Consider the following 22,287-nt stretch of genomic DNA (forward strand, 5'->3'; position numbering starts at 1 on the left):
CATCACTGTATGGTTAGACAGTGGTCATCACTGTATGGTTAGACAGTGGTCATCACTATATGGTTAGACAGTGGTCATCACTGTATGGTTAGACAGTAAGGGGAGATCTATGTTGTCCTTCTTGTTGGTCAAGATGCTGTCCCAGAACTTCTTTCAGCATGAGACCTGGGGATTCACATAAATGCAAATCAATTTTAAAGTACATAACTAAACTTATTTGTGTGAATGATCAGTAGGATCCCAAATATGCCTGGACACTGGAGAGGAATTTAATGAAATAAATGGTGCTCAGGTTCGGTGTTATGTGTATGCGACATGAGAAACTGAGGAGTTCTGTTACTCCTCCAGCCAGCTCAAGGACTGTGGAAAGAACTGTCTGCCCTGTCTCTCTCTAGCTGCCCTTCTCAGTTCTGGCACTCCAGCACTTTGTCCTGAGCAACCCAACAGCCAGTGACTTGATGTTGCTCTTCAGGGGGACCGGCATGTGGATGGACATGACTATCAAAGCACAAGGCCTCCCTCTACTCAGATTTGTCCCACAATGGGGTGGGAAGAAGGTTGAGGTTGGGGGATGGGAAAGATGCTACCTCACAGCAGTGTCTGGATCTAAACCAGTAAAGACCAGTGAAGACCAAATGCAGACCAAAAGGAACATTTTAAACTTTATTTATTTTTTTTAAATCAAAGTTATCCATGAGCATAGTTTTAAAAAGTCAAATACTCTGTGTGGATTTGGTGCAAATTGGAAGTCCCTTGCCTTAGAACTCACCATCTAACCCTGCTTGATAGTCTCTCTCCATAAAAGCAACAACTTTGGTTTCAGTTGTGTCTTACAATTTTCACTTTCACATTTCTAAATATTGTATCAATATACAATAAACTTCCTATCATCAAGGAATACATATGAAATACACTGGTAGTTTCAAAAGTAAAGTTGAGGGATACAGCCTTTTCCTTAACTTCTCTATGCACCTATATAATCATTCAATTAAATGTTAGTATTTTTACTACAAAGGCTTTGTTAAAATTATTCTGTTAAGACCTATCATATACAATAGTGTACATATAGCTCTCTTACATTAAGTTTTATTTTCTCTTCAGTGTGTCGTCCCCCCCAAACATTTGGGGATTGATACTGCTTGATCCCCTAAGCTATAAACCTGCTGATCTATTCCACCCATAAAATAACCTACCAATTTTTTTCTTTCTTTTCTAATAGACTTTCATTTCCCGTTGTCCTTGATGTCCCAGTGCGGGCTGGTTGTGTTCTGGGCCCTCTTCTGGGATCTCCTTTTATCGGATTTCTGCGAATTCTGCTGTTCTGATATGTTTGGCTCCGAGGACCACATATTCTCTTCTCTTTACTCTTCTTGGAAACAAAGGTCTGGAGAGTGTCATTTGACTGGACCTAAAATTCTAGACAGAAATAATTTCTCTATCGTCCTCATGATGTCGATGACTTCATGTCTTCTTTTTTCTATCAGCTATTGAGGAGTCCAATGCTATTTGTCCTATTCTGTATTGTGCCAATGTGACTCTTTTACCTTTTAGCCTTCTCTGGAAGTTTTAAAGAGCTCTTCACTTTCCCATATTAAAAAATAATATTACATGTATTTATTGTTCTCTCTGTCTCCCCCCCACTGTGTGTGTGTGTGTGTGTGTGTGTGTGTGTGTGTGTGTGTGTGTGTGTAAATGCACAGTGACTGGGTGGAGGTCAGGGCATAATCTGTTGGGGTTGGCTCTCTCCATCTATCATGTGGGTCCCAGCAATTAGAGCCATCTCTCCTGGCCCCATTTCCTAGATCTCCATTTCAGAGGTCACAAGATGCTTGCTGTGGGCCCAATTTCATCCAATGTGCTAAGCTATTACTGGATTTTTTTTTTCACTCTAGAAAATCTAAGATTTGCTTTGATTATTTCACCGATAATTCTTCTCTGTTTCCAAAATTCGCCGTATTCAAATATTAGAACTCATAGGCAGTCTCTCATTTTTAAATCTTCTCCTTATTTTCCATATTCTTGTCTTTCTGTTCTACTTCTGGGAGATTTTGTCAGTTTTGCCTACTAACCCTCCTGTTGACATTTTCACTTCTGCTGTTATGGTTTTAATTGTCAGGAGCCTGTTTTAGCTGTTTGAATGCTTCTCTTTAAATAGCCTCCTTGTTTCATGCATGAAGCATCTCTATGGATGCTCACAATTTTTTTTATGAGCTGTTATATCAATGCTGCTCTCATCATGTCTCTGTGTTCTTTGAGGTTTGTTTATGTACTGTTTGACAATTCCATACACATATATAATGGATGATTGCTATATTCAACCCTAATTCTCTCTTACTCACTCCCATTCACTCTGGAACCCTCTCTTTCCCAACATGTTCCTCTTATTCTCATGCTTTTTTTTTTTAATAATCTACTGAGGTTAATTAGAGTTGCTTGCATAAGCATGGGTATGGGATAAAGGTTTTGTTTCTTTGGGGGGGGGACGACTAAATTTGAGGTTATTAAGAAAAAATGTTTAAATTTTTTAACTGCTGAGCCAGTTCTTGTTAAATGAGAGAGGGGAGAGGGAGGGATGGGGAGAGAGAGAGAGAGAAGCACAAACTTTGAGACTTTTTGAAAAGTTATTTTTTTTTAGTTTGCCTGTGTACATTAATGACTATGCTCATGTTTAGATGGTCTATGTGTGTACATGCATAATCAAACAAAAAACAGTTGGATAATCCAAGATGTAGAGCAAGACTTGTTGCTGGTAGGTTTTGTCATAGGATGCTCTGGCCAGGTAATTTCCTTGGTGATTCCATAACAGGCCTCTCAGTTTCTTTAGAAAGTTCCAAGGGAGGAGGAAACTGGCTGCTAGGGTTTTCTGGAGACCTAGCATCGGGAAGGGATGGAGAGTTGGTTTGACCATTGTAGACAGAATTCACTTATCTCTGTTCCTTTCTGCAGCACATTGTATCTTCCTATATTAGACTGATTCCTGGATTCCCAAGAATATTAAGTGCACTGTGTTGAGGGGGCAGACACTCAGAAGAGTGGAATAGAGGGGTTGAGCTGAAGACTATCCATCAGCCTTTCCATTTTCAACTCTTCCCAGACCACTGTTGCTAGAGGCACCTCGAGCTTCCCATTTCCCAGGATCCCTAGAGCTCTGTGGTGACAGTCAGATACCCACAGGCTTTTCCGATGGGGAGCTTAGGATCCACATCCTCAGATCTGCTGAGCCAGTTCTTGTTCATCAGCTGTAGTTCTAAAATGCTAGTGGCTTCTTGGCTCTTTCTTCCCTTTGTGGTTACGTGTCTTTTTAAACATTTCTTTCTTCAGTTAGTAGTTATTATGGAAGAAACAAGAATTGAAGATGTGTTTCACCCTCATGAGCAGCAGGAGATGAAGGCAGACACTTCCCTCGGCTACTCCTGGGATCTTGAGACCATTTCTTAGTAGCCCCATGGCTCTCTATACCATTCCCAGGCTGTGGGGTAGTTGGGTGGGGGTCCTTAGTGTCCCTAGCATTGGAGTACAGATAACCATGTCTGTCTACTTCTGGTTGTGAGAACAACCAAGGTGATGCCTGGTCTGTAATCTTAGTTCCTACTTTTTTGAAGAATATCTATAAATGCCAGTCACATATATTTGCAATATTGCCATTTCTGGCTATATTGGTGGCAGAGCTTATTGGGTTATTGATAGAGAAAATGAGGCCTACATGGAATGAGAGGATTCTCCTTTAGAAATGTTTAATGAAAACTCCTAGAGTACAAAAGACAATAGTGGTGATGATGGTGATGACAATAGTTGATATTTAGCAGGAGCCTATTATGTGTCAAGGGGCTTCCAATGTTATCTCAATTGAACACCATGATATCTCTGTACATGCGTTTTTATCCTCTATACATCTCTGTACATCTGTTTTTGTTCCAGATAGGAACAAGCTGCAGCACAGAGATGTTATGTCTTTAAGTCAATATCACACAACAAAGACATGGCAGGTCACAAGGTTACAGTGTCTAGTTCACCCCAGAGTGATTACTCCTACAACCAAGACCAGAGCTTCTCAAACTTTAATGCTGTCACAAATCACTGAGGATCTTGTTATAGTGCAGATATAATTATATCTTGTTATAGTACAGGCTCAGCAGGCCTGGTATGGGGATACAGTCTGCATATCCAGCTAGCTCCGAGGTGATGCCTGTGATGATACCACAAAGACCACATTTCAAGGAGTGATCTCTAATGACCTCTAGGGATGCCACATTGCATGGAATCTTGTTTCCCAAAAGTACAAATGAGACCACAAGAACCATGATGTGCTCTCTGTCTCTTCCTGTGTGCATATCCAGGACCTTGGGCACCTCTGCCCAAGGTCCTGGATATGCACACAGGAATCCTTGGCAAGATTCTACTACAGTCCTCCCACTGCCTTGAGGGCAAGAGTCTCACTGCTTGCTGTTGCCTTTGGGTATCCCTGCCATTTACTGTTCACACTGATTCTAGTGCCTTCTCTGAACATAACACTGGAATTCTAAGCAGGTGTCCTGCAATATACAAGTCCTAGATGTGGGACTAGAAAGATGGCTCAGTAGATAAAAGGGGCTTGTTGTCAAAGCTGATGACCTAAGTTTGATTCCTGGGCCATACATGACAGAAAGAAAGACCCAACTCCCACAAGTTGTCTTCTGATTTTCACATGTGTGCAGTGGCAAACATGTACACACACACACACACACACACACACACACACACACACACACACTACAATAATAGATTTTTTAAAACCTCAAGTTGTAGAAATGTTTCCCTGAGGCTCTCAGCAGGGTTGTGCCATGTTACAATGTACAGAAGACTCTCCCACTCAGTGTCACCTAAGACCCCAGGCAGTCCTTTCCGTACCTTGGGTCTCAGAAGTCCCCTTGTGAGAGCAACTCTGTCAGCTGCTGCCTACAGCCTATGCCCTGGAAATACAATATTTGCTTTCTGACATCTTTCTCTTTCTTTGACTACTGGAACAACTCTCCTGGAATTCACTAGCCTAAAAGCAAGTCAACTGGAGTCAACTTCCAGGTAGGTGAAGTAGGTGATATCTGGGAACTCAGCTGATAGGTGCTACTACATCTGGGTCTCAGCCTAGGTTCTCTGTGCCTGCCTTTTTCTCGTGGGTTCTCAGGGACCATACTAAGGTCTTCGTGCTTGTGTGGAAAGCATTTTATTGACTGAGCCATCACCCCAGCCTCAATTTATTATTTTTTGTGTATCTGAAGGGAAGGAAATTAGTATGTTCAAGAGACTTCTACACCCGTGTGTTTACTGCCTCAATATGCACAAGGAAGTTGTGGTCACCTTTTGTAAGGGGTGTGTGCCCTCTGCGTTGGCCCAGCCCGGCTAGGTCCACACTAGCAATCTATTTCACTCAAGTCCTGGAAGAATGTGTGCTCATGATCTCTGGCTAGCAGTCACATGGATGAGCTGCATGCTGTCAGGTAAGTACTTATCCTTTCTAAGACCTAATGTCCAAATTATATGGTGGGGATAATAAATGCTCACATTATTGCACAGTCTGCATTAGTGTGCCAGGAGGCTCAGCAGCCTGCTGGGGAAGAAGGGAAGCATGTTAGGCTTTGCAGAGCACATATGATTTCTTCATTTTCTTTCTCTCCCTCTTCTGCTTCTGAGAGAGGGCTTCATGTGTTCCAGGCTGGCCTTGTGCTCCTTACATAGCCAAGGGAGAGCCTTGAACTTCTGATCCTCCTCCCTCTACCTCCTCTTCTAGGGATTGAGGTCAGGGCTTCAAGCATGCTAGCTAGGTAATCATTCTGTCACCTGAAGTATCTCCCAAAGTTGCATATTCTTTGTATGTGTATCATCCTTAATTTTAAAACTAATTTTTAAGAAAAAGAAAAATGTAAACATTCCTCAGCTCTGGGGCAGTACAAGACAGGCAGCAGATTCGGCTCCGAGCCTGCAAGCTTCCGAAGCCCTTATGGTAATGCCTGGCACCTGGCAAATATCAAGAAATGTTTCTTCTCCACATCACAACAGCAGGCCTCTCCCTCTCTCCCTCTTAGACATGGGTGGATGCCACAGTGCCCATCAAAACTCTCACTGCCATTCTGACTCTCCCCAGAGAATATGGATGGGGAGGTGGGGGTGCAGCATTTTGTCTGTTGAGACACGTCCTTCTGAGTGAAAAACCTGTATGGTGTATCAAGAGGGCCAAGGCAGCATGACAAATGTGGTGCAACCATGTCACTACCATGAAATCAGAGCCATTGTTTAAGCCATTTGCTAAACTGCATCTCCATGCCCACTCCTCTGTCTAGACCATCACCAAACAATCAAATCGGGATGGGGAGTTGGAGGTCCTCTGAAATCTGATAAGGGGTTCTTTATGCTCACAGCTTTCCTCCTTTGTTTTTTGTTATTTAATTCCCCTCTTCCCCACCCCCAACAGCTTGTGTTGCATTATTTATTATTTAACTTGAATGCTGGGGATGTAGCTCCAGATGAAAAGCATTTGACAAAATAAAATTGCATTGTGTTATGTGACTCTCATGCATGCAGCTTGGCATAATTAAAGTAAGAGAGACATGATATTGTTTTCCTGTTCAAAGAATATGATGGCTGCATCTAAAGAAATGTCAGTTATTTTCTGTGTTGTCCACAGAACATAAAAGAACCAAAGAGCATGTCGAATGATTGTCCAAAAGACACATGTACTTTCTTTTCTCTTGTTATTTACCTAGAAAGGGAATGAAGTTATATAGGAGGGGCATAAGCCGAGTTTCTAGAATATTTTGACTTAAATTTTCTTGATCCAGGCATGCAGTAGGTGCATTATGCTTCTGGGGATTCACCAGTCTTGGGTTCTTTTAAAGAATGCTACTTTTAAAGAATGCTAAAGAACATGAGATGGTTCATGTTCATTGTGTACTTGACAGATTCTAGAATCATCTGGGAAATGGATCTGTGGTGGATTAGCTTGATTATGATAATTGATAGACTCATTTTCATTGTGAGCAGGAATTGGGTGGGAAAATCCTGGACTGAGTAGACTAGGGAAAGCTAGTTGAGCACACATTCCTTGCTCTCATCTGTGAACATAGTGTGGTGAGCTACTTCACGCCCCAGCTGTCTTGACTTCTCTGACATAATGGACTATATCATGAACTAAGAGCCAAAATAAAGCATCCCCCCATAAGTTGCTTTTGTCACAGCATTTTATCACAGGAACAGGAAAAAGCAACTGAGACAGGTATCTACTAAGGGATCAAATCCTATGCCAGTGCTAGAGTGAAGGGGCAGATAAATGAAGGGCCCTACAATCCAAGAATTGATGAACTAATGAAGAAGGTAGATGTATTAAGCACATCATTTCAGCATCAATCACTAACTGGTACAGTTATAGCAAGAGCCAGTGTTCTGCAGGAACTTGGGTGTTATTTTAAATGCTTTTTATATGATGAATCCTTTTAGTCCTCTCAGGCAACCCTAGGAGTTATATACTATTACAGATCTCCACATATGGGGAAACTGGGGCCAGGCACAGAACAAAGGGTTTAAACTGTAATTTGGGAATCGAGTACAGAAAAGTGTCTAGTGTGTTGGGGGATCAAGTTCTCTCAGCAGGCAAGAGAGAAGGACATTTCATATGGAGAAGGTGTATCTACCTTACCCACACCAAGATAAATTTGTAACAGACCCAGAAAAGAACACTTTCTTAAAAAACTTTTTTTTGTTTTATTTACAGGGTGTGTGTACGTGCACATGCCCGTGGGCTCACGTGTGCACACCTCAGAGTCCACGTGGATGTCTGAGGACAACTTGCAGGAGTCTATTCTCTCTATTAAATGTGTCCCAAGGATTGAAGTTGGGCTATCAGGCCTGGTGGCAGACACCTTTAACTCAGCCATCTTGCCAGGCCAAGAAGAACGTGTCAAGTCCCACTCCTGCACTTGCTTGTTTTCAAGCAAGACAGCATTATGAATAGTTGTTTATTCAACATTAGTCGTTCCTGTTGTTCTGGAGACTTCAGGGTGTCTCTCTTGTTGACTATCATATGCCTAGTGTCCAGCATGTGATTAAAGAATAAATTTTGAAATGAAATCTGGTCAAGTCAGAGGAGCAGATAGAGATTAAAGTGACACTGGCCAAAGTGGACAGAGGTTAAGGCTCAGTTCCATTTTATCCCCATATTAGCATTTAAAAAACTCTCATTTCACGCTGCTCTCTCGTAGACATGCCCATGGTATTCCTAAAAGGCTTTAAAAGCACAGTATTGTCAAAACTCCCATTACTGTATGTTTCAGTAACATTCTGCACACAGATCCACAGCAATTACTTTGCGCACAGAATTCTAAGCTGAATTCTGCACTTTACGCAAGATAGCCATTAATTAGATGAAATGATGTTACTGTTGCATGCAATGTGTTTTAAAGTGCAAAGCCATGTGTGACAAGAAGTGAACTTTCTTCTTTTTTTTGCAGAAGAAAACCATGCCAACGGCCAATGCAGCAGCCCTCAGGCAGTCAGGCTGCTTTGGCAAAGGAAGCAGGCCTGTGCAGAGAGGAAAATGTTTTGGCTTTGCTAGTCAGGTGAACAGAGATATCTCAGGCTGCGGGTAAGATGGAGAAACAGTGCTGTGGGATGTCTTTTTGTATGCTGTGAATATGTGTGGCTCCTATTGGATAATAAATAAAGCTGTTTTGGCCTGTGGCAAGAAAGCTGACAGTCAGGTGGGAGATCCAAGTAGAGACACTGAGAGAAGGGCAGAGTTGAGAGAGACGTCAGCCCCTGCCAAAGGAGCAACAACACGCCAGCAGACAAGCAATGCCACGGCCACGTGGCAACATACGGATTAATAAGAATGGGTTAATTTAAGATGAAAGAGCTAGCTAGCAAGAAGCTGAAGCCATAGGCCATACAGTTTGTAATTAATATAAGCCTCTGAGTAATTATTTTATAAGTGACTGTGGAACCGTGGGTAGGAGAGATTCATCCAAACCCCAGAGCTGGGCAGGACATAGAGACACTTCTCACTACAAAACAGGATTATTTGTTTGCCAAGGTCTTTAAGATAGAGCAGGGAATGGTTTGGAGACTGGATTATTATTATTATTATTGTTATTTTGTTATTGTTGTTGTTGTTATTGTTATTATTTGGCCCAGGATCTACTTCTGCTAGGCAAACACTCCATAGCCGGCTTTTTTTTTTCTTTTTTTATTTGGAGATGGAGTCTTGTGTGCTAGTTGCCTAGGCTGGACTTAGACATACTAGATAGCCCAGGCTGGAGCTAAACTTGCAATCTCCCTGCCTCAGCTTTCTGAGTATCTGGCATTATGGATACCTACCCCCATGCTTGGTTTAGGATGACTTTGCACATGTTCAATTGAATATAACATCAATCCGGAAGTTTTTTTTCTGGCTCTTATAGATACTGAAAGGAAAGGGGCAGGGTGTGATAGCTTTTAACCCTATCAACAAACTTTGATTAGGAAGTTATATTAAATATGATTCGAATGTTTGATATAAGTGTATTATTTCTTTCTGGAATTATTTCTCAATGTGAGACCACTGATGACTTCTTACCTACAGTCATGCAGAAGGTAAATAATTATAATCCCTACCCATCAGGAGCAGGCCTGGGAGCCCTGACAGCGTGTCCTTTGGGCCTCCAGTGAACACCATGCTCATAAGAGAAGGTGGCAAGTTCCAGGGTGTCCTTGGATAGCGGTTGAACTTCAGGTTGGTAAGTGGATTTACACAGGAGAACACAAAAGGGCAAACTTTGTGTCAGCCTGACCTGAGTTCTGCTTTTGGCTGTATACCTTAGTAGTTGTGTGTCTCTAGGAAAATTGCGAGGCTTGCTGAGAAAACACATTCCCTGCCCCCTCTGACTTCATTTTCAAATCAGAGTGGAGAAGAAAAGACAAACTTGGTGACATGTTCCTTTAAAGATACCACCAAAAAAAGCAATAACTTGCCTAACTGCATCAGACATAGACTTGCATTTGGAAAGAGCCTATCACTCGGCTCTGCCCAAGGCATGAGGCAATGGGAAATGTGAGAGTCGACTCGTTCTCTTGCTTTTTTTTTTTCATTCCACAAATATTTATGGTGTATTTACAATGTACCACTATGCCAAATCCTGAGGACACCCTGGAGATCAAATGTAGACATGGTTCCTTTGGAGTGGTTTGTGGTTTGCTAGATCCTTCCATATACATCATCTAAGTGAGAGGAGATCAGCATTGTTGGGGACTCCACACTACAGATGACAGATCTGAAACTAAGAACCAGCAAACTTGGGGAGTGGTGCCAAAAGTAAGCTTCAGACAGCGTTCAAGGAGCATGCATTATTCCTGAGGCCTTCCTATTCCTGCACCAATATTGCCAACCTCAGTTTAGTGTTGGAGGCAAAAGACTTTTGCTTACTCAATTGCATGTTAATTTTGCAATACAGACACATTAATTATTATCTTTGCATTTCATTGGTGTTATTGAAACCCGGAGAGATTTGGTGGCCCACACAAGAATGCTCAACTACATGGGCCAGAGTAGAAGCTAGATTATGGGATCCTTATGTGATACATTGGCAGGTAACACTATCCATAATTCCTGCTTCAGTATTTCCCAATTTGGGAACTATGAACTTCATGGTCTTAAACTATTTCTGTAACCTATGTAAGTTATAATTACATTCCAGTTAATAGGCCATTCTATAGCAAAACTTCAACACACAGCGAGCAAAAGCTTGCAGGCTTGGAGTGTTATTTATAGACAACTCTGAGGACTGCTATTACTTCCTCTACATGTACTGCAGCTAAGTGTTTACTCGTATATGCAAGCTGGCTACTCAGCTCCATTTTTCTTTATTTCTCCTCAGCAAGAATGGGGAAATAAACTTCGAGCATATGGAAGCATTTCTACACTGCTAGATTTTTCGGGGTGAGGGTGGGAGGGTGGGAGCATAATTTGCAGCTGTGTGTCAGAAGAAATATGTATTTCAGAGTGAGAATGATTAGACCAGGTTCCATGTGGCAAAAGTTGTCTCCAGAAAAGCATTTTTTAAAATTCTACTTTGCCCCCAATTTAGCATTTGTGAAATAAGCATGTCTCAGTCTGTTCAACATTTGCCAAGAAACAAACTCCAAACAACCCTGGGACATTAGGCATCACTGTGGTCGTCTTTGCTGTGTGTTCACTGGGTCTGCACAGGTGGGGACCAAAAGAAGAAGGCTTCCCTCAAGTGTCTGTGGCCACACTTGCTGTGGGATGTCCTGTAGGCTGTAAATATATGTTGCTACGATTGATTGATAAATAAAATGCTGATTGGCCAGTAGCCAGGCAGGAAGTATAGGCAGCACAAAGAAGGAGGAGAATTCTGGGAAGTGGAAGGCTGAGGCAGGGAGATGCTGCCAGCCACCACGATGTAAGATACCGGCAAGGCATGAGTCATGTGGCAAGGTATAGATTTATAGAAATGGGCTAATTTAAGATATAAGAACAGACAGCAAGAAGCCTGCCATGGCCATACAGTTTATAAGTAATATAAGCGTCTGAGTGATTATTTTATAAGCAGGCTGCGGGACTGCGGGAGCTTTTTGGGACCTGGAGAGATACTCTCCAGCTACACACACTAAATTTTATTTTTATTGTTTGTGGTTCCTGTGGACATGTTCATGTTGTGGGGGAGCTCACACATGTATGTACATAAGTATGGAATCCATAGACTGGCATTCTGTTTCTTACTCCATTACTCTCCACCTTCATTTTCCAAGACAGGGTCTCTTCACTAAACCTGGAGCTCACTGATTCATGTAGTTTTACTGGACAGCTAGCTCCAGGTATCGTCCTGTCTCTGACCCCCAACCCTCACCCTTCAGAGCTGGGCTTACAGACAGGCACTGTCATTCCTGGCTTTTATATGGGAATTCGGGATCCACACTCCAACCCTCATAGTCAGTCATGTGTCAGGCACCTTACCCACTGACCCATCTTCCCAACTTTCTATTTGGTTTGCTTGTCTTTTGAACAGGGTCTCACATAACTTAATGCTGGCCTTGAACTTGCTATGTAGATGAGGAGCTCCTCTTGCCTCTACCTTCCCAGTGTTGTGATTACAGGTGTGCAAAACCACACCCAGTTTACGTGGTTCTAGGAATTGAACCCAGAGCTTCATGCATACTAAACAAACACTGCAAAAACTGGTCTATATCCCTAGCCTGTCACACTAAAGAGTTTTTAAAAGTGAATTAAGTGATAAATGTGTAAGCATGATCTGTGTTGATGGCTCATTTAAACCTAGTATGCCCAACATAACAATTTCATGAGCAAATCTATACATACTACATTATTCTAGTCTCTAGAGAACAAAGCTTCTTAACTGCCAGGGGCATGGCAGACAATACAACACAGACTTTCAGTGTTTTAAGAAGAATCTGTTTGTCTCCTTACACACCATGCTTACCCTCACATAGGGTCTATCTCTTTAAGGCACTGCTCATCCATCTCATATAAAGACAGGTCAGGTGCACTGGTCCTCACTTGCCCATTAGTAATGTGTACAGACAAGAAGAAACTAGGGGCATCTGCACGATGTGGAAGAACTCACGGGTAATTCTGTGCTAGAGGGCCCGATGCATACTGATGATTGCACCCCCACTTCGCTGTTTTAATGGTGCTTGAAGAGGAAGCAAAGGTGGGGGCTCTCCTCCTGCTTCTCAAAGATTCACAAAGGGCCCTCACATCCCCCCTTCTTCCTCCTACTGTTCCTGGCTGTAGGTCACTGGGACCTATCCTTACCCATGTTACAGTGCAGGCATCCTGAGACTCCTCCTGGGATTGGGGGATTGGAAGGGTGAGCACTTGTTCTCACTGCCTTCATTCCTGGTACCCTCGGGGCCCTGCACCATCACAGCTCTGTACATCTAGACAGGAGCCTAATGGGTCTTCTGTTTTTGATTTTTAAATTGTACTGCCTTTCCCATGTGCCACATAAATCAAATTCATGGATATCTCAGGATTCTAACACTAACACTTAAAGAGGTGGTTCTCAACCCGTGGGTTGCGACCCCTCTAGGATCGCATATCAGAAATCCTACTTTTCAGATATTTACATTACAATTCATAACAGTAGCAAAACTACACCTATAAAGTAGCAACAGAATAATTTTATGGTTGGGGGTCACCACAACGTGAGGAACTGTGTGAAAGGGTCACAGCATTAGGAAGGTTGAGAGCCACTGACTTAAAGCATTTAGGAGACAAGGGGTTAAATGATTTCGTACATCTGACATTGCCATTGGAAAGTTCCCAATTTTGTATCCTCCTCCCAATGCAGTCAAACTGGAATAGCAAAGTTGGTGGCTTTGGCACTCTTGCCTCCCTCCTGCTCTACCCTACAGACCTTCTCTCCTGCCAAGGGGACTGGTGCAGTGCCTGGCACTTAGTAGGTACTCAGGAAAGAGCTGCAGCTTTGCTTCCCTGTTATTTTACTCTGACTTAATTTCTTCTTCATACGCAACGTGGCAAAGATTCGTAAGCATTGGTTTAAAGAGCTATTAGTTATGCACACCTTCCTTAACAAAGTAACTCTTGATAGTGAAATACCAAACAGATATTACTCAACATGCAACTGATACTCAGGTAATACGCAAATCAGTGAACTGCAGGGTTAGCTCCAGGAAGGTCTGAGGCATCTCAGTAGGAAGGGCACTGGGTTCTGTGTGTGGACACAAAGCCGGTTTCCCAGGACAGTTGGGTTTCTTATAATTTTACTTTTTTAAATAAGTCAAGTCATTGAATGCAGAGCAAGAGATGATTACATTATTATGCTATAGTTATTGATTTATTTTTGGTGTGTGCATATGTGGCATGAATGGGGTATGTGGTGGGTACATGTGTGGTTGATGTATGCAGGCATGCATGCATATGTGAAAGCCGGAGAAGAACATTGGGTGTCTCCTTCTAGCACTTTCCACCTTATGTCTGAGATGGGGGTGTCTACTGAACCCAGAACTTGCTGTTTCGGCTGGGTGGGCTGGCTAATGAGCCCCTGGGATCTGTCCATCTCTGCCTATCAATGTTGGGGTAACAGGCCTCGCTAGAGTCAACCATGGCTAGCTTTAAAAAAAATCGGGGGACTGGGGATTTGAACTCTGGTTCTCTGGTTTCCATAACAAGTGTTTTTACTCAGTGAGCCACCTCTCTAGCCCTGATTTTTCATATAACTACAAGGGCATCAGTTTGAAGAACAATTTAAAGAAATCTTTCTTTTTTTTCAGATCAAAATGAAAATTTATTTTGATGGGCAAAAAATCAAGCTTCTGTAGTTTGGGACACATGGTAAGCATTCAGGGAGAAGTGGGAAACACAACCCTTTGTTGTTTGAACCTTAAAGACACTGAGAATCAAGTCATTTCTGAGTCTTCATGCTGTATGTAGTGTATTGTACTCTACAAGATCTATGAAAGCTGATTCCTATTATACCCATTTTATAGGTAAGGGAACTGAGGCTCAAGGTGGCACATCTAGAAACTGGCAATACAGACTGCTTCTGATCTGTGGCCTATTTTGGGGCTCCTGTGCAGTATCCCTCCCAGCTGTGTGTACAATCTACAGTGTGCAGCACACCAAACTGAAAACCACCACCGTACAATGGAAAAGGAAAATAGACTTCTTCAGATGTGACCCAAAGCAAAGATCTAATTCAAAATCATTTAGCTTCCTCTCTGCCACCTGAGACCACAGCCGTATTTCTCCAGCAGCCAGGGCTCACTGGAGGAAGACTTACAGACATAGTCTGGCTGGCTGACTTTTCAGCATCAGCATTTACAGAGACCCTGCTGTCAAAGGACTTACCAGTTTCTAGCACTTAAAACCACACTTGCTGCACAAACGCCCACGCCTATACTCAAAATTCCCAGTCCTGGAGTTTTAGCAAACCCTGGCTGACTTTTACACTCTATGTCTGTGTCTTCAACCGCTTAGCACCCTAGGAAGCCAGTGCTCCATGGGTCCTTATGATGCAAGAGGCAGAAAGAGCCTCTTGCTGAAATTCATGTGTCTCATCTTGGCCACCACTCACAATCTTATTTTTATATTAAAAAAAAAAAAACCTTAAAAATGCTGACAGTGGGGATCTTTTTTTCTGAATACAGGCATACTTCTAAGGACCACAAAGGGAAGAAATCATGGTGTGAGAGATCAGTCAACAGACTACAGAAAAACAAATTTCTGCACAACTGAATATTCATTAAAAAATGAAAGGGAAGTAGCATGAAGGAAATATTTTTAATAGAAGCGACAGAGGCCTAATATCATTAATGGGGATGAATCTTTCATGAATTGAAAAAAAGAAATCAGCAGAAAAATGGACAAGGGCCATGAACAGAAAATTAAGAGTATAGACAATCTGCAATAAACATGAAAAAGAGTTTCATCTCAGGAATAATCAAAGAAATGTAAATTAAAATAATATGAAAGGACTGATGTTTGCAAACTCTCTGTCAAAGGTGGGAAAGATAAATTCCAGTGTTTGTAAGCATGTAGGATGTGTTTTTTCCATTTCTCAGTTTGATGCCTACAGACTTGCCTCCCATGACCATTCAGCCATGTGTTTCTTTGACTCTAAAGGTTTTTAAGTGTTGAGGTTCTCTGACCCACTAATTCTAATTTATATACCAAGAAAATAATGAAGTAGGAGTTGTGTTCATCATGGCGTTGTTTACATTAACAAAACCTGGGCTCATAGGAAGCTAAATTCCCAGAAAGAAAATTATTTGAATAAATTACAACATGTGTATTGCTACACAGGCACAAAAATTGTAATGAATGTTTGGAATGACATTAGAAAATGTCCAGCATATTTAATGCATACATATGCAAACACAGGCACGTAGGCATAATGTAATCTCAATTGCTTAAAAGAATATCCAGTAAACACTGCATAGACCAAAGCGAAGGAAACCCCCGAGTGAGCAATGGTGGCTCTGGGTGGAGGGAATATGGTATTACGGCAATAAGAAAATGTGGCAGCCTGTGTTGGAGAACTCTCTGAAGAAGTAAACCGTCCGTGGCAGCAAACTGTTTCAGACCTAGGCCTTAAGCAAGAGCTGAAACCAGACAACCCCATTGGAGCATCCCTGACTACTGTCAACACACCCTGGAAACAGACGATGACTGCACGTTTGTTTGCCTTTGTGCACTAGAGATTGAACCTAGGGCCTCACATAGCCTATACATGCTAGACAACCTCTCTACCACTGAGCTGCACCCCCAGATCTTGTAAGATGTGGCATGACCTTGTGACACTTGCTTATAAGTAGGCTACCATGCACAGGGGACATCTGCTAACAGAAAAATGGCATGCACAGGGTGACTATGTGACTCACTAGGTAGAAACACATTTTTCCCAGAAAAGCACTATCACTTATTACAATAATTCTAGAAATATTAAAATGTTTGCTTAATGAATTTCTATATCTATATATCACAAAAGTTGAGACAGTATGGAGAAACAGAAGAAAAAATCAGTTCTCCCATGCAAAGATGGCTACTGTTCACATTTTGTTATATTTTTACCTGTAAGAATGATATAATTTTAACTGGTTTGTTGTTCTTTGGGGTTTTTGATATGTTTGATGTGTTTGGATAATTGCTATGTTTCTTTCCTAAAGAAATAACTTTTATGTTAACCTACTGATTCTCTCTCTGACTTTCTCTCTCTCTCCATCTCTCCGCATTAGAGACAAGCTAGTTATAATTTAAAGGAAATACAATTAAAGTGTGTGTGTGTGTGTGTGTGTGTGTGCGCGCGCGTACAGGGGATAGATAGAAAATATGTAACACAGTGGTATTTTTATCCCAAACTTTGATATGTATATCCTATAAGACTTAGGAACTTTTAAAACTCTCTTTGAAACTGAGACTCAACTACGCATTAACAAATCCCCATGTCTAGGTTCCAGGGCCAGGCAAGGAATGTAGGAATCTCCCAACACTGCTCTACACCCATAGAAATGAGAATGAAACCGAGTACATTTGGTTGTTTGTTTATTTACTTATTTATTTTTAGATAGGTTCTCGCTAATGATGTAGTCCTGACTATATAAATCAGGCTGGTCTTGAACTCACAGAGACCCATGTATCTCTGCTGCTTCTCAAGTTTTAGTATTAAATGGGTATGCCACTCTGTACCCCTGGATCATGTCTCTATTTTTAAGGGACATGTGTTTTTCCTTTCATGCCAGAAAATACTCTGTAAGAGTTCTTTGGGTCGATGACTACAATTGGCCACAGTCATGGCCAGTAACGTCTTGTGAACCAAATACATTTCTCTCTCAAATTTCAATGTTCTACAGCAAGGAAATTCTGTTGCTAACACATGCTGTAACACTTGGGTTGTGTTTGCAACAGAGCTGAAAGCCTGAGAATCTCCTAATACTTGAGTAAAATACAGATGATATTTCTAGCCATCTCTGCTTCATTGCTTTAGAAAATAATGAGCTATGCACATGAGTAATTGAAAGAAGACACATAGGGAAAAGCTTTCTGGGAAAAATCAGTGCCCACATATCAAGGAGGTCATGTTAAAAACAGATGTGGGCTTTGCAGCTTCTTTGATCTTTCTGTTTTCAATCATAAATTTCAAATAATAGTCACTAACGTAATAACTGATACCATTATTTGTTGCCTCAAGCATGCTCTGCACATGTCACATTAATTCTTGAACAGTTCTTGGTCTGTACCATACCTCACAGATGATGAAACCAATGCATGATGGGAGAGACCACCTGACCCCGTGTTCTGTTTTGCTATGCTGCAGATATCTTTTGAATATAGTCCTTGGACTTTGCTATGGTATTTGCTCTTTGAAAAAGAGTCACTTGAAATTTGTTCTTTGGCTTATGACAGTTCCCTTGAGTGTGAACAGCAGGACAATTTGTTAAACACATTGTTTTCTTTGCCTTCTTGTATAGCATCAGTAACGAGTGTATATCTGCTATGAGAGTTACTGAGATCAACATATATGGCATGCATATGGCATTTAATTACCTGCACAGTTCTATCAAAAACAAACCCAAAACCAAGCAAGCAATCAAGCATCTAGTTCACAAATGAAGGAACTGAAGGTAAGGCACAGGCAAAATGAGTGACCTGTCTAACATACAGCTCGTCAGAGACATAAGGAAAATTTGACAGGATGGAGAGATCACATTGGGTAAAGGCACTTGCTGCTCAGTCTGATGATTAACCAGAAGTTTGATCTCCTGGATCTACATGGTGGAAGGGGAGAACCAGTTGTTCTCAGACCTCCACAGAAGTGCTTTGGCACAGGACCTCTACCCCACTAAATGCATAAATGGAAGAAGACAAGAACACTTGTAGTTCAGCCATTCAGCTGCCCATCTTCACTAACCAGTGTGATCCTTACATCCTAACATCACAGAATGCACAGGAGAGGACACTGGGAGAAGCATCCATGGGTGGCCAGAGAGACAGCTCTGAAGCAACTGCCATGCAAGTTCAACAACCTGAGTTGGATTTCCTATATCTTACGTATAAGTGAAAGGAAGGAAGCATAGCCACAAAAATTGTCTTCTGACTTCCAAGTGTGTACAGTGGCTCAAAAGCATACACACATGCAGATGTGGGGGTAGATAAGTAAATTGATTAAAGAAGTTTCTTTGGCTGGGCATGGTGGAACATACCTGTTATCCTAGCCCTCAAGAAGTTGAGTCAGGAGGATCACAACAAATTCAAAGTTGATCTGGATGGTAGAGTGAGGTTGAGCCAGCTTGAGCTCTGCAGTGAAACCTGCTTCTAAATAACAAACTAAGAGGCTTCTAATTGCAAATCAAGACCTAGCTATACCACTCTTAGGCATATACACAAAGAATGTTCTGCCACACCACAAGGGCATTTGCTCAACTATGTTCATTGCAGCATTATTCATAATAGCCAGAACCTAGTAACAACCTAGATGTTCCTCAACTGAAGAATGGATAAAGAAAACGTGGTACATTTCTACAAATGAAGTATTACTCAGCCGCTAAAAAGAATAACATCATGAAATTTGCAGACAAATAGATGGAACTAGAAAAAAATCATCCCGAGTAGACCCAGAAAGACAAACATGGTATGTATGCACTTAAAAGTAGATAATAACTGTAAAATGAAGGATAGCCATGCAGCAATCCACAGACCCAGAGAGTCTAGGTAACAAGGAGGGATCAAAGGGGTACATTTGGATCTCCCTGAGAAGGGGAAATATCTTGAGTAGACTCAGATCTCCCTGAGAAGGGGAAATCTCTTGAGTAGACTCAGGGTGGGCAGGGATGGGAACATGGGGGATCAGGTGGGGTGAGTGATGGGCAAACTCCGACCTTCTAAGAGCTCTGTTCAGCTTGTTTGGCATCATCCTTAGCCCTCAACATCAACACCCTCAGTCATAAAGTAATGTCAAGCACTCCCAAGAGGGCAGAAGACTCACCTGCTCCTACACCTCCACTTTATTCTGTGTGTCAAGCCCGGTGCGGGGTAATACCAGTGTAACCCAGTGCATGTCTACCCATGGGAGGTGGCTCCTGAAACCCAGAAGCGATGTGGGCTGCCATTTTCACTCAAGTTTCGGACAGCTCTGGTCTCCCCTCCTGCCTCCTGCTTTCATGAATTTCCAGTTCCCCTAGCCTTACCCCATCTGTGACAGAAGCTTAATGGGGTGGGGTGGCAGTCCCTGAATTAGAGCAGAGAAAAGGAACTAAGGATGGGCTGAAGCTTCCAGTCGCCCAGTGTAGAGCTAAGTGCAGCTGCTGAGACGAACTGTTAACCACCACATTTAAACCCAGCCCAGCCTTCACCGCTCTGTCACTTCATGTCAGGAGGCCCACACCGGGGAGGAGGAGGACAGTAGTAAACAGAGGCTTGACCTTTCCAGCCAGTCCCATAGCTGCACTTTGGGTCGTCGCCATCCCCCTTAGAGTTTGCTAGAATTGGCTGGAGAACAGTCCTTGACTCAAACGACTGAAAAATATACTTAACACCACATTGATTTTCCATATAATTTTATAAGCACAAACATTCTCTTTCATTTCCTGACAAACAACTAGATTCCCCAAAGCGTCCAATAAAAATCAGTAATTTGCACATCACTATCTCTCTCAGAGGCGGCTGTTGGGAGTTAGTCATCAAGGCCAAGGTCCTGCCACTTCCACCCCCTCCCCAAACAAAGCAGAAAGTTCAGTGGGTTGGTGGCCTGCTTTATAGACTTCCTGATGCCTGGCAAGTGTGCTTACTCTGTAAGCAGAGAGGGAAGGCACCACCCTACACACGGTGCTGCCCCACATCTCTGCCACCACAGAGGTTGCTTGGGTCCGCTCCCTGCCCACTCCCCATAGCCATGAGAGAGAGAGTAACTCCTTCCTGCATGTGTCAAACTAGAATGATTAACTCAATGACTGACAAATGCCTGAGGCTAAATGGGCATCCAGTGCTCACTGGCAGGTATTACTCCAAAGTTGCATCATCGAACAAGCAATGACTGGATTGAAGACTGGAAGCAGGCGGTTTTCCATCCTAGGAATCTACATGTCATGCCCAGAACCAGGTACACACAGGGTCCTCCTACTTCCTCTGTGAGGTTCCTAACTTCAAGCATAGCCTTTCCCCTTGCCAGCCCCTCCCCATCCAAGCGGCAGCCAGCTGCTGCAGGGGGCGGGGACAGCGGAGAAACGGAAAAGTAGAGATTCTTACCCACAAGTCTGGTCTCCTCAGGTCCCGGAGAAGTGCAGTTCTCAGGAGACAGGGCACCAGGGTTGCCAAGGGAACCTGAAAGACTAGTTTGCCACAATCCTGCAGGAATGACGTCCCAGGGGTGAGTAGGGAGGTTTCAGTCATTCAAAACCGCTGAAGCTCAAGAGTCTGAAGAAGGAAAAAAAGGAAGGAAAGGCAAAGAATGTCTCTCAGCGGCCCGGCAAGCAGAGGAGTCCAAATTCGGGGTTCTTCCCATCCCCACCCAGTGCTGGTTGTCAGGGAGCCTGTGTTCTTGCTTCATGTTTCAAGGCTGGTGTTTTCATTTCTCTTTCCTGAGCCCTGGCACTGGGGAGCATGGAATGGCTCAACCTGTTGTAATCGAACATGTGGGTTGCTGCTTGTTGCAAAGATATTGCAGCAGCCTCTTCATTACAAGAGGCTGTTCTTGGATTCAAAGAATTAATTTCCTTGCCTGTGGGTGCCTGCTTGTGCTCCCGGATGTAGATGGAGCAGGGTGATTGCTAAGAGTGGGGACTAGGGACACTGGGAGCGGGGGTTCTGATCCTGTGTTCTCTGGATTTCACTATCTTGACTGATGTCTGGTTCTTAAGAGACAAGGTATAGGAGTCTCCTGCCATCATCCATATGTAGGTGGGACTCAACCCCAGAGTTTAAGGCTGACTCCTGGAATCGCAGTGGTCCCAGTATCTCAGGCTCTCTCATCACAGGACATATTCTGGGTGGGAATGTCCTAGGAAAACAGGGAAGGCACTCATGCCCCAATTTGCTGGCTCCTTCCTCCCCTCATTCATTCATTTCTGAATGTGTGAATTCATCAGTTTATTCATATGCTCATCATTCATCCTTGCTCTAATTAGTTATATATTAATTTACCTATTCCCTCTTATGTTCATCCACCTATTCAGTATTCACATATATTTTTATTCACTCATTGACTGACACATTCATTTGTATTATTTATCAGGATTCATTTATCCACCTATTTATCTTTTCATATAATCTATATACTTAATAAACATGCATTTATTCATTTTGCATATATGAAGCATTTACCTTTAGTTCCAATATCCATCCATCCATCCATCCATCCATCCATCCATCCAACCATGCAATTCACTGATTATATTCACTGATTAAATTCACTGATTCATAGATTTGATAATTTTTCATCTATTTATGCACATATTCATACAATTATTTGTTGAAAATGCATCTTAAATCTTATTATATGCTGAAAAAAGTGGACACCAATTGGTAGCCTTGAAAACATACATGCAAGTAACATTATATGGATTCAACAAGCTAGATTTAAGAATATATATGCGTATACAAGTAGACATGCAAAAGCAATTGATGAAAAAGTCCATGAATTTGAAGGAGAGCAGAAACATGTATATGGGTGGGTTTGGAGGAGGAAATGGAAGGGGTGGATGTTGTAGTTAAAATACAGTCTCCAAAATCAACAACAGCAAAAGAATGAACTCTTTATCTAACAGTGGATGAAAGAAGACACAGATGCA

The 22,287-nt window shown here is 42.3% G+C and overlaps 1 protein-coding gene across 1 annotated transcript in view; it reads right to left on the bottom strand.

Annotated features, from left to right (window-relative positions):
* Tenm4 (teneurin transmembrane protein 4) overlaps nt 1-22,287 on the bottom strand; it is a 2,730,446-nt gene that overhangs the window by 743,256 nt on the left and 1,964,903 nt on the right. The window contains 1 exon segment of the mRNA XM_037206447.1: nt 20,747-20,914. The gene's annotated coding sequence lies outside the window, so the exon portion shown is untranslated.

This window comes from Peromyscus leucopus, chromosome 1 (genome assembly GCF_004664715.2).
Source record: "Peromyscus leucopus breed LL Stock chromosome 1, UCI_PerLeu_2.1, whole genome shotgun sequence".
Classification (NCBI taxonomy): Eukaryota; Metazoa; Chordata; class Mammalia; order Rodentia; family Cricetidae; genus Peromyscus; species Peromyscus leucopus.